General features: G+C 39.4%; 1 non-coding gene across 1 annotated transcript; it reads left to right on the forward strand.

The window, feature by feature from the left end:
• Positions 1-6,673: 6,673 nt before the first annotated feature.
• LOC133787339 (small nucleolar RNA R71) lies at positions 6,674-6,780 on the forward strand. The gene has a single exon (XR_009872367.1). It is a non-coding gene; the product is annotated as a small nucleolar RNA R71 (small nucleolar RNA).
• The last annotated feature ends 6,170 nt before the right edge of the window (positions 6,781-12,950 follow it).

The raw sequence follows: 12,950 nt of genomic DNA on the forward strand, positions 1-12,950 counted from the left end.
TAAATAATGTCTCCAAACCTTAAGTGCAAATACCACCGCTGCCAACTCCAGATCATGCGTGGGATATCTCTGCTCGTACTCCTTTAGTTATCTCGATGTGTAGGCTATCACCTTCCAACTTCTATCAGCACATAACCTAAACCCTGTCTGGAAGCATCACAATAAACCACAAACTTCTCATCGCCTGTCGGCAGACTCAACACTGGAGCGGTGATCAGTCGCCGCTTCAATTCATGAAACTGTTCTCACACCTGTCTGTCCACACATACTTATTCTTCTTTCGCGTCAATTCTATCAATGGTGTGGCTATCCTGGAGAACCCCTCAACGAACCACTGATAATACCCTGCCAATCCCAGAAAGCTCCTAACTTCTAGTACATTGTTTAGTCTAGGCCAATCTCTCACTGCCTCAATCTTACTAGGGTAAACCAGACTCCCCTCCTTATTGACAATATGACCAAGAAATGTAACTTGCGGTAGCCAAAACTCGCACTTGCTGAACTTAGCATATAACCTATGCTCTCTCAACCGATGTAATACAAGGTGTAAATGCTACTCATGCTCTGTTTCTGAATGAGAGTACACCAGTATGTCATCAATAAACACAATCACAAATTTGTCCAAATAATTCTTGAAAATCATATTCATCATATCCATGAAAGTTGTTGAGGCGTTGGTTAATCCAAGGGACATAACCAGGAATTCATAGTGTCCATATCTCGTGCGGAAAGCAGTCTTTGGTATGTCCTCCTCTTTAATCCTTAACTGGTGGTAGCCCGACTGAAGGTCAATCTTAGCGAACATTGTCTTCCCCTACAACTGATCAAACAAGTCATTGATCCTAGGTAGTGGATACTTGTTCTTAATGGTCAAGTTGTTCAGCTCCCTGTAGTCAATACACATCCTAAGAGATCCATCCTTCTTCTTGACGAACAACATTGGAGCACCCCATGGCGAGAAACTCAGTCTGATGAACCCCAAATCCAGTAACTTCTGCAATTGAATCTTCAATTCCTTCAACTCTGCTGGAGCCATTCTATAAGGTGTCCTAGATACTAGCTCCACCCTGGCACAAATTCTATAACAAACTCAATCTCCCGTTGTGGCGGAAACCCTAGCAAGTCTGCTGGAAATAAATCTGGAAACTCACATACCAATCTGGTCTCACTTGGTCCAACTGACACAACTCTAGAAGTATCCACAATGTCCGCTAGGAATCCTATGCAACCTACCTGCATCAGGTCTCTAGCCTTCAGTGCTGAAATCATAGGTACTCGTGGTCCACTAACTGTCCCCACAAACACAAAGGGTACCTCCCCTTCTGGTTAAAAAGTCACCATCTTGCTCTTGTAGTCAATCGTCTCCCCATACTTCGATAACAAATCCATCCCTAGAATCATATCGAAGTTTTTATCGCTAACTCAATTAGATTAGCAGACAACTCTCTACCATCTATCTCTACTGGCAATGTTGTAACCCATCTTCTACACAGCTGATCTATCACTCTAGCATACAAGTCACTAGGTCTACACAGCTGATCTATCACTCTAGCAGACACAAATGAATGAGTAGCCCCTGAATCAATCAATGTAGTAAAAGATGAACCAGCACTAGAAATCTAAACTATCACAACCGATGGGCTAGCCTCAGCCTCAGCCTCATTCTAGGTCAAGGTGAATACTCTGGCAGGAGCAAGGTTGTCGCTTTGCTTTGACTCCTCTTTTCTGGCTTGTGGGAAGTCCTTCTTCCAATGGTTGACACTCCCACAAATAAAGCAGGCCCTAATCCTACACTCTCCCTGATGTCGTCGTCTACATCGAGGACACACTAGGAAACTCCTCCAATTGTCACCTCCGCTTTGACGGCCGCTAAAAGCACCTCGTGCCCTCTTATCCAAGCTAGGAGGGACGAAAGAATCTGGGGCCTTTCTTTTCTGCTCACTGGGGCCACTACCTCGACTAGATCCGTTAAAAGGGGGGCACCGTCCTCCTAGCATCGTGCCTAACAATGCTCTCTCTCCATATCAGATCCTCGGCCCCCTCTTCTGTAAGGGCCTTGTCCACTACCTGAGCATACGTGGTAGTCCCTGGATCCAAAGTTATCTTAACATCATGGGCGATCATGACATTCAACCCCCACATAAATCGATCCCTTCGTGCCGCGTCAGTTAGCACCAAATTCAGTGCAAACTTTGCCAGCCGGTTAAATCTCAAGGCATACACTGTAACCGTCATCCGGTTCTGGGTCAGATTGGTGAACTCGTCAACCTTTGCAGCTCAGACTAGAACACTGTAATACTTCTCATTGAAGATGTTTTTGAACTCTTCCCAGGTCATGGCTGCAACATTTCTTCTCTGTGTCACCACATCCCACCAGATGCGGGGATCTTTTCTAAACATGTAGTTGGCACAAGCTACCCTCTAATTCCCTTCCACCCTCATAAAATCCAGGGTGGAGGAAATCATATTAATCCACTGCTCTGCCCGCAGTGGGTCTGATCCACCCTCGAAGGTTGGAGGATGCTGCTTCCTAAACCTTTCATACAAAGGTTCCCACCTATTCTCCATAACAGGCTGAACTGGCACTGGCGCCACAACCTGCTGAACTTGCAACCCAATGCCCTGAGGAAGGGCTTATTGCCTCAGTTGTGAAAGCTCTTTTTCAATTCGGTGCAGTCTGGGTTCCATGTTGGCAAACAACTGTTGCCAATTCAGTGGGGCAGGTGGAGGGTCTTGGCACTAGTTGTCATCCTCGGCCCTATTGCTGCGGAGTCTGGTTGATTGTCAAGGCATCTCAAGGATATTCCTATAATCAACGACGTCACTCATCAAGCATGATAACAACATCCAAAACCTCCATCCAATTCACATCAGCCAACCATAAACAGCAGTCCACATAACACAAATAACATACAACACTCATGGGGGCCATGCCCTTGAATCATGCATATGTTAACTCATTCATCATGCTCTATATAAAATAATCAGGCAAACAGGGCACTCAAGCACATAATCAAGCATATAATTCAATCATTACCAACCAACCCTGAGTCGAGCTTGTCACTAACAGTGAGCGTACATGTTTGGTCAATCTCTAGGAACCATAAACCTTCGCTCACTCAGATACCAAGTTATAATGCTCTACTTTCTTAGAGTCGTTACTAAGTGAGTTTAAAACGTGCAATTAACTCGCTAATCGAGGTTTTAGGTTAAAAGTGTGGCTAAACTATAATAAAACTCATATAATTTGAAAATGTAGTCATTCATTAGAATTATAAAGCATTATACATTTGGGATCCCAAAATACTGTTTAGAAAATATTTACAATTCAAAATATGTTTAATGTCGACTAAATGAAAAAATTTAGATTAATACATAACATCTCCCAAAAATACCCCTCGCCGTGGCAGCCAGGCAGGCCAAACATGTACACGTCGCACCACGCTCTCCGTACTCATGGTTGGTCGACCTTTCCCTTGCCCATACGTGCAACATACATCACCCGTGAGTCAAAGCCCAGCAAGAAAACTCAACAAAAACAATCAACATATGCATATCAATCAATTAGCATATAACAAGGCAGCCAACAGGCTAAACACATAGCGGCCATGCCGTCCCAGGTGCTTTACCAGGCCCTGGGTTCGCGGTCCACACCGTGAGGATGACTCAAGCATCCGAGCACGGTCTCACCCTAGCGGCATGCACTCCGCATGCTCAATGCCGCTCCCTGCCCTTGCCGTACTCGGCCTTACACTCCACGTGCTTAACGTCGTTCCCGGCCCCTTGCCGTACTCGACTTCCTACCGTTTTCAGCCTTCGTCGTTCATTCACAAATATGCAATACATAGCATATAATCAACAAATACTTAAACAAATACAAACATAAACAATAGGGCTACGCCCTGCAACACAATCACATAGGGTCGTGCCCTGTAATTCAAACTATAGGGCCATGCCCTGCTCTACGGGCACAACAGTTTTCTTACCTGTGTCCCAAGCTTCCCGAGCACCGATATCCTGAGCATAGTCCCCTAGCCTGAGCCTCGCTGAAAACCTAGTCACAATGTATCAACAACATCCATCCATAAAGTTCTAATGCATTAAATAACTTTGGAATGAAATTCTAGTCCCTGGGACCTTGAATTATATCAATCCGGGTGATAAAATCCATCCCGAGCCTTAACTTTTGGATTCCCGAGCCAAAAACCTCCTCGAGGTCTAAAACCCCCCTAAGAGCCGCGACCCTAAGGCCTTGTGCCGCGGCTCAACCTCCCCTTTCTATAGAAGCGCATCGCGACCCAACCAAAGGGGCGTCGCGTCCCACCCTTCATCTTGGCCTCCCATCTGTTCTACAGGGTTGCGGCTCACCAAGAACAGAGTCGCGACCCGACCCCTTAGAACCTAGAAAATCCCCATTTTAACAACCAAAACCCAGCCAATTTAACCCACAATCAATCCAACAACTCAATTTAATCATCACCGTAGTTCTAGGATGGCCCCAGCAGCAAAACCTATCAAAACTAATCCCAAAACTCACCCAAATAACCAAGAGTGATCCACCATTCAACTTACATGCATAAACTTACAATTCCAACAAAACTCGACATAAACTCAGATAATTTAATACTAAGCTTCTTACCTCAAGGATGAGTTCAGGCCACACTTGCTCTTCAACTTCCCAAGCTTACTCCTCCCACAATCCAAGCCTTAGATTTCTGAATCACTAGTTTAATTCCCCTAGAACTTTCTTCAACCTTCGAGCTCCGAAAGAGAGAGAAACCGAGTGATAGGGTCGGTTTGGGAAAATTCTAAGTGTTTCTCTACTTTTTCTTACTTAGCCTAAGTCACTTATGTTACCTCCAAGGCTCAGGCTACCAAATATGTCCCCGAGGGCAAAATGGTAAATTTCCTAATATTCCCTCCTAAACATTCTAACTTCAAATATATCTCCAAATATTTATTTTCATAACCCGATAACCCAGTAAAATATCTAATGCCCGAAATACCCCTTGACTCACCCCGAGTTAGGTATCGAGTCCCGTTGTGACTTCCTAGCTAAACCGCTCCCTAGGACTGTCTCAGATCGTGCATCACAAATATATCACCACTCACACGTGGTAACGATCACACATATTCACAAATATTGCATTTATGCCCTCAACGGGCTAAAATTACAAACATGCCCCTACTAACCAACGAGCTAAAATCACCTAAACATGCATTTCTATTCACATACTCATCAAATTCACATATTAATATAATAAATCACTTATTGCCCTCCACGCACGCTAATCAAGGCCCTAAGACTTATTAGCAAATTTGGGACGCTACACTGCAATTTGAAGAGTAACTGTAGTAGGCTTGACTTCTTCAATCCCCAATTTCTTGAAAACAAACATTGTCATCAAATTAATGCTAGCACCCAAATCACATAAAGCCATCCCACAATAATTGTCTCCAATAGTACAGGGAATAGTGAAACTCCCAGGATCCTTTAACTTTGGTGGCAACTTGTCTTGCAGAAATGAACTACATTCTTTGGTTAGAGCCACAGTTTCAAACACTCCTAATATTTTCTTCCTTGTAAGAACATATTTCATGAATTTAACATAGTTAGGAATTTTCTCAAGTGCCTCTACAAGTGGGATGTTGATATGCAATTGCTTTAACATATCTAAAAATTTCTTGAATTGTGAATCCAACTTTTGCTTCTAAAAACGTTAGGGAAATGGAGGTGACTACTTTGAAATTGAGTTGTCTGAGCGACTATGCTGCAGCATTCCTACAACATTCTGGGCAGAGGCAGATTTTTGTGCACTAAGAATCTTAGCATCTTTTTGGATTTCCTCATTTATCTGGAATGAAGAGGGCTCACCCTCATGCCCAGAATTTGGCTTGTTATTTTCCAACTCTTTCCTACTTCTCAAAGTGACGCCTTAACAATGTTCCTTGCCCACATTTCTTGGATTCTCGGTATCACTTGGCAATGTACCATGGGGACTATTTCTAAGCTCATTAGCTACTTGCCCAACTTGGTTTTCTAAGTTCCTTAATGATGTCGCTTGACTTTGAGTCATGACTTCATTCTTCACTATATACTGCTTCAACATGTTCTCAAGAGAGCTAGATTACATTGCTTGTTGTTGTGGTGCTTGTGGGGGATAATGCGGTGGGAAGTTTGGTCTTGGAGGCGCCGAAGAATTGCTAGGGCCAACCCCTTTATTAGTCCATGAAAATTTGGGATGTTGCCTCCATGATGGGTTGTAGGAATTAGAATAAGGGCCATTCCTATTTTGATTCCCCATGTAACAAAATATGACCCTCACAAAAATACACACAAGAAATGTTCTCCATTTGCCCCATTTTTGTCCCCATAGGCTGCCCCATTGATTGATTCATCCCCATATTCGTTGTCTTGAGCATATTAGAAATAGAGGAAACTTGGGCTGCCAAAGAAGTGATGGCATCTACATCATGAATACCAGCCACCTTTCTACATGTAGACAATCTAGAAGTGGGCCTCTGATAGTTGTTGTTGGATATCCTCTCAAGGATTTCATATGTCTCATTATAGGACCTAGCAAGAAGAGCCCCGTTCGCTGAAGCATCAACCACCATTCTAGTATGAGCATTGAGACCATTATAGAAGTTCTCCATCTAGATGCAATGTGGAATTCCATGGTGAGGGCATTTGCTCAACAACTCCTTAAACCTCTCCCATGCCTCATATAGAGATTTCTCATCAAGAAGCTGAAATGAATTAATCTCATTGTAGAGCTTGGCATTTTTAGTGGGAGGAAAATAATTCATCAAATATCGCTCAGCCAACTCTTGCCAAGTAGTCACAGAATCAGAAGGAAACAAGTTCAACCAAGCTCTTGCTTTGTCTCTCAAGGAGTATGGGAACAACTTCAATCTCAGGGCATCTTCTGTAAGTCCGGGCAGCTTAAAAGAATCACTCACTTCAATGAACAAGTGAAGATGAAGGTGAGGATCTTCTGTTGGCCTTCCATTGAACTGGCCCACAGTTTGAAGCATCTGGAACATAACTAGCATCATTTCAAACTGAGCAGCCTGAATTTCTGGTCTTACAATGCCCGGATTGAGCTCATTGAGGAGGGAGAGAACGTATTTCCAAATGGCATGATCTCGATCATCAGCTACAATAACAATGTTCTGCCCATTATTAACAGTTACTCCCCCTTGAGCTACTTTTTCTTAAGTAGCTCTTGCTTGATTTGCTACCCTTTGAGCAGCTCTATGTTGAGTTCCTTGCTCAACATCCACCACTACTACTTCCCTTTGGGTTTTTTGTACTTTTCGCCTTCTTCTGAATGTGCGTTCAAGTTCTGGATCACAGGGAAGTAGTTCAGGGTCTTGATTCTCATTCATACACTATGTGAACCTGAATTTTCAAGAGAATCACCCAAGTTAGCTCAAAAGAAAATTAAACCAAATTGCAAGATAATTAATTTCACAATAATTGACTTTAAACAATCCTCGACAACGGTGCCAAAAATTTGTTGCGTAAAATTAAGCTAAGTGCAAGTGTACACTATCAACAACAAGAAATATAGTAGCAAGTAGCAGATATCGTCTCCTCGAGTATTGCTTTAAGCTAAGTATTATAAAAAAATCAACTCTAACAATTTGTGTTGAAACAATTGAAATTGGTGTGATTAATTAAGAAATTGCAAATTACTTTAGAAAAATGAGGGGAAGCAATTTAAACTAAATCAATGAATAGTTCTTTGTCAAATCAATAATGAAAATAGCTAGGAATACCAATTCCCCCTAATTTATAGTTTTACCCCTAATACTATAGCAAAGTTCTCTTGTAACTAGGATTTCCAATTCAATGCACATGCCATTTTTTCAAATGCTCAAGTTAAAGTCCTATAAATTAAATTCACATATTCCTATGATAAATTCAATTTCAAGAACATAATTCCAAGTATCAATCCTTCAAGTTTGCATGGTGAACAAAATATCCCTAAATTATCCACTAATCAACAACATAGTTATCAACATGCATCAACTAAGCCTATCCACTAATCTAAACCCTTTAGGAATTCAAAGTTGCTTGTAACTCACTCAAGTTGATCAATCTCAAGCAAGAATTAGCAATAAATATAGCTTAATTGAACAAGAGAAACTTAGCACAAATTTAAAATCAACATTTTGGGGTTTCCCTACAAATTAGGGTTCATCAATATCCTAGCTTTAAAAAGTTAGTTCACACTCAAAATCAACAAAGAACCATAAACATCCATCATTGTTTTATGAGTTCAAAACTTAGAGAAATAATGAAAAATCAAAATAGAGGAAGAAAGAGATTCTAGCCCCCAATGGTGGAAATTTTCTTCTCCACATTTTCCCTCTTCTTTTCTTGGTGTTTATCAGCTCAAAAATGCAGAAAAAAAATCTCGTCAATGGTGTGGGTGGCTGTGTTCTTTGTTGAAGATGATGATTCTCTCTCTAGGGTTCCAAAAATGGGTATAAACCTTTTTCTTTTTCTCCACACATGGGGACCACACATTTTCCCTAAAAAAAATCAGCTCTTTACCACCTCATCCTCCATCTCATCATGTCATTCCACCTCATTTAATGACTTGCCAAGTATGCATAACTTATGTTGCTGACTGTGCACACTTTACTACAGCAAAGTTGAAATGATGCTACAATAAAGTACCAGGATTTCAGCTCCAAGATGCTTTCTTTGCAAATTTTTCACTAAGCTTTCCAAGCATCCTTTCTTTTTACCTTAAACAATAGATATCACATTTTTTAGATCATAATCCCATTATTTTTCCACAAGATTTATCATTAATTAAAACAAAATACACAAACAAAAATTAAAAGACAAAATTACTAAAACCACACAATAACAGCACAAACACTCTATTTCACTTAGATTTTTAAGTTCAATAGCTCAATTAATAACTCTAAAATATAGAGTTATCACCTACACTTCAAATAGAAGATGATCCTAAATTTTTTTAAGAAGTTATGTCCTCAAGAGAGTTCACTTTTTGGAAGGAATCAATAAATGATGAAATTGATTCAATTATGTCCTACCACACTTGAGAATAGTTGTACAAGGGTTTCAACCAATTGGGTGAAAATGGGTATTTAGTAGAAAATATCATCTTGATGGCACCAAACAAATATTTAAGGCTAGATTAGTGGTCAAGGTATTCAAACAAAAGGAGGGAATAGATTACATTGACACATTGATTTGGATGGTATGACATTTAGAATGTCGTTCGCAGTTTCAATTGCATGTCCCCAAAATGAAGTTGGCAGAGTTGAGTAACTAAGCATGCATCTAACAATTTCCAATAAAGTTCTGTTCTGGCATTCCGCTACACCATTTTGTATCAGAGTACTTGGGCCAATAAGTTGTGACAAAATCCCAAGTTAAATTAAATGATCTTGGAACTGCATAACCAAATATTCTCCATCCTTATCAGATCGCAAGATCTTTAATGTTTTACCTAATTGGTCATGAGCCATAGCTAGGAATTCCTTAAGCTTTGAAAATGTTTCTGATTTCCTATGTATTAGGTAAAGACACGAGTCTCTAGAGTAATCGTCAATGAATGTGACAAAATAATCAAAACCACCTCTGGCTTGTAAATTCAAAGGTCCACAAACATCTGAATGAACAAGTCTAAGTGGTTCTTTGGCCCTATCACCCTTTGCAGAGAATGGACACTTGGTAAATTTGCCTTCTAGACAAGATTCACAGACAGGTAATCCCTCAAAGGCTCGTCCTTTGTAAGTCTTTGAATTCCATCATAGCCAATGTGACCTAGTCTCAAGTGCCATAAATATGTCATGTTATCGTTATCGGTCTTTTGACGTTTATTGGTCCTAGGTTTAGCTACTTTAAATAAAACATTATTAAGCGTGAGGGGTTGGTTAGGTAGCAGAATATAAAGCATGTTTTCCAAACATATTGTAATCCATTGAAAGAAATAGATATATTAGATTTTGTAAAAGTCATAACAAATCGTTCTAATTGCAACATGGAAACTGAAATTAAATTTCCACTAAAATTTGGAATAAAAATACTTCTTTCAAAATTAAATATTTATTTTCGAACTTCGGGCGAGCTCTTTCTCTAGCTTGGACCGCAATGAACGCTCTGTTCCAAACTCTAAGCTTCAAGCCGCCTTCGTCCACTTCCTCCCATGATTCAAGAAGCTGTAAAGAGTTACAAACATGGTTAGTAGATCCAGAATCAAATCCAAACAGATTTATCATTCTCTAAAACACATGTTTCTAAGATAAATGAACTATAATCATTACCTTTGTTTTTTCGTTGCTAGAAACTTGGGGCAATCTTGTTTCCAATGCCCCTTCTCTTTGCAGTGAAAACTCTTACCTTTACCTTTCTTGTTCTTATTTTTCTTCCCCTTAGGCGTCTGTGCACTTGGTTGTTCACTCATGTTTGCAGCCTTTGCAGGCCTAAGGTTGGTTTTTTGTCCACCTTTCTTCTTGTTTCCAGCTTTCGAAGGTGAAGCTAGGTTAGCTTCAGCCTTAGCTGGATCAGTAGCAGCAGCAATAGTCTTCTTTTCTCCTCCCTTACTTGGTCATCCCATGATAGACTCGAAAGTCTAAAGCTCGTTGATGAGCTGCGTCAGACCATAGTTGAGTTTATTCATCACATAGTTGGTGGTGAATGCCAGGAAAGCTGGAGAGAGACTGATGAGGATTAAGTTGGCTTGAGTCTCCTCATCTAGCATTTTGATCAGGTGATCGTGAACTTGTTGAGACCATGCCATTCGAGCATTGGCATATTTCTTGGTGGCCTCAAAATGAGTCTTCACAGACTTTGCCCCAAACATGTCTTGTAGCTGATCAATGATTTCGTAGGTCGTCTTGACATTCCCCATCTTTGTCTTGAGAGTGTCGGCCATACTAGTCAACATGTAGTATCGTGCCTTTTTATTAGCTACCTGCCAACTGTCATATTTGTCTATTATATACTTGGTAGCTCCTTAAACTGGAACTTCTAGAGACTCCTCAGTCATGACGAACTTGGAATTGTCACCAATCAACACTATGTTGATATTCTGCTTCCACTCAAGGAAGTTTTCTCCAGTGAGTTTCCCCATAGAAAGTTGAGAAAGGATGGGAGTAGACACAGCCATAATAATACTACATATTATCAATAAAAAAGAAATCAATCACATTTTCTCAATAAAACGTCTATTCACTCAAATTTCAAGAAATAACACAACATATACAAAAAAATATGTAAGATATGGAAAAAATACCAAAATAGTCATATCTCTATTTATTTAGGTTTTTAACTAATCTATGATATTCATGTCCCAGTTGGCGAGAGTAAAAAAATATCATTAGTTAAATAGCGTTGTAAACTCATTTAATAATGGACACCATTGTTAACAACCTATTATTCGATCAAAATAAGAAAACAAAATTTCTTATTTTATGAGCTAGACCCACGACTTCGATAATCATAGATTTAGTCCTAGTAGTCACCGTAGGGCTGAGTCTAGTAGAATTTGACCTATAATTATTTATCTTTTGTAATCTAACCTTGTCAAAATAACTAATGAACATCTTCTGTAGGGGGACGAATCGAAGCGTCTCGAGGCCCCGTTAAGCTATTGACCTTGTTAAACTAACAGTGATGATCGAATATAATTCTTAAAATAAGCTTATTATTTAATGAAAAATAGTATTTTTATTATTAATTTTAAAAAATTAATGACTATGGCTCTCCAAATAATTTTAAAGTTAATTTTTTAAAACCAAAGTCCTATAATTTTCTATTAATTCCAAAGTGTCATATTGAAACAAATTCAATTAAATTAGAATTAATTTGTTGCTAATCAATATTTAGGTTTAACTATTATAATGAACCTATACAATTAAGTCCAACTCAAGCAAATGAGATGTAACAATTGGGCTTGTATGGAGTAGGGTTGGGTCCAATATGTCACTCCTACTACTAAGGCCCCCAAACTTCCATACAAGGTCTAAAAGACAGGAATTTAAACATTTGTTTTATTAATTGTTATTAATTGATTAGGCCTACTATAGTCATGCAAAGAAAATGGGTCTACACAAGTGGAATCACGCACAAGAGAGGAATTTTAACTTTACATTTTCTAATGGGCCCAAATAAAAGCTATCATTTTATGAATGTTTTATTTTGCAAAAACCATATATTAAGTAAACATATGGGTCACTATATGCATCTAAGCCCAATTGCAATAATACCACATATAGTGTAAACAGATATGTTACAATTGGATGGACCTAATCATGTTACTAGATGAGCAAGTATATGAATTTATGCAAAAATACCATAATATATTTCATTTGAAAAAATAGAACAATTAATTTTCTAGGATTTATCCAAAATTCAAATTAATTAAATTCTTGCAAAAATTAAGTCGATTTAAATGAAATTAATCAACAATTAACAAAAGTTAATTTAAATTTCATTTATCAACAATCAACTTGTTGACGCGGTTCTTCGCCAACAGGTAATTAAGAGAATGAGAGAAAAGCATTAGTGCTAAATGTGAACCGAAATTGATGTATGATCTTAGGGGACGAAAGGGGTGACTCAAGACACGGTTTTTAAGTGGTTCAAAGGTTAAAATCCTTCTACTCCACTAGTCGATATTATTGATCTATACTGAGTATTTGGTTACAAAGTATTTCTTACAAGGGATTATTTTTCCAACCCCTATCAACTCCCAGGGTCTCCATATTTATAGGAGAAGGCACCTGGAAGTTGGTAGGGAGGTCATCCCGTGACCTTCTTACTTGTCGTATCAATTCTGTGACATTCATGATTAATTCCTAAACCTGACACATAAGTATGGTCAAATCAATAGGCAAGGAAGTAATGGGCCCCGCGGCCCAACCCCACCATGGGTGTCTGAACACGCATGTTCCTGTTG

The sequence above is a fragment of the Humulus lupulus genome, chromosome 6, assembly GCF_963169125.1.
Source record: "Humulus lupulus chromosome 6, drHumLupu1.1, whole genome shotgun sequence".
In the NCBI taxonomy this organism is placed as follows: Eukaryota; Viridiplantae; Streptophyta; class Magnoliopsida; order Rosales; family Cannabaceae; genus Humulus; species Humulus lupulus.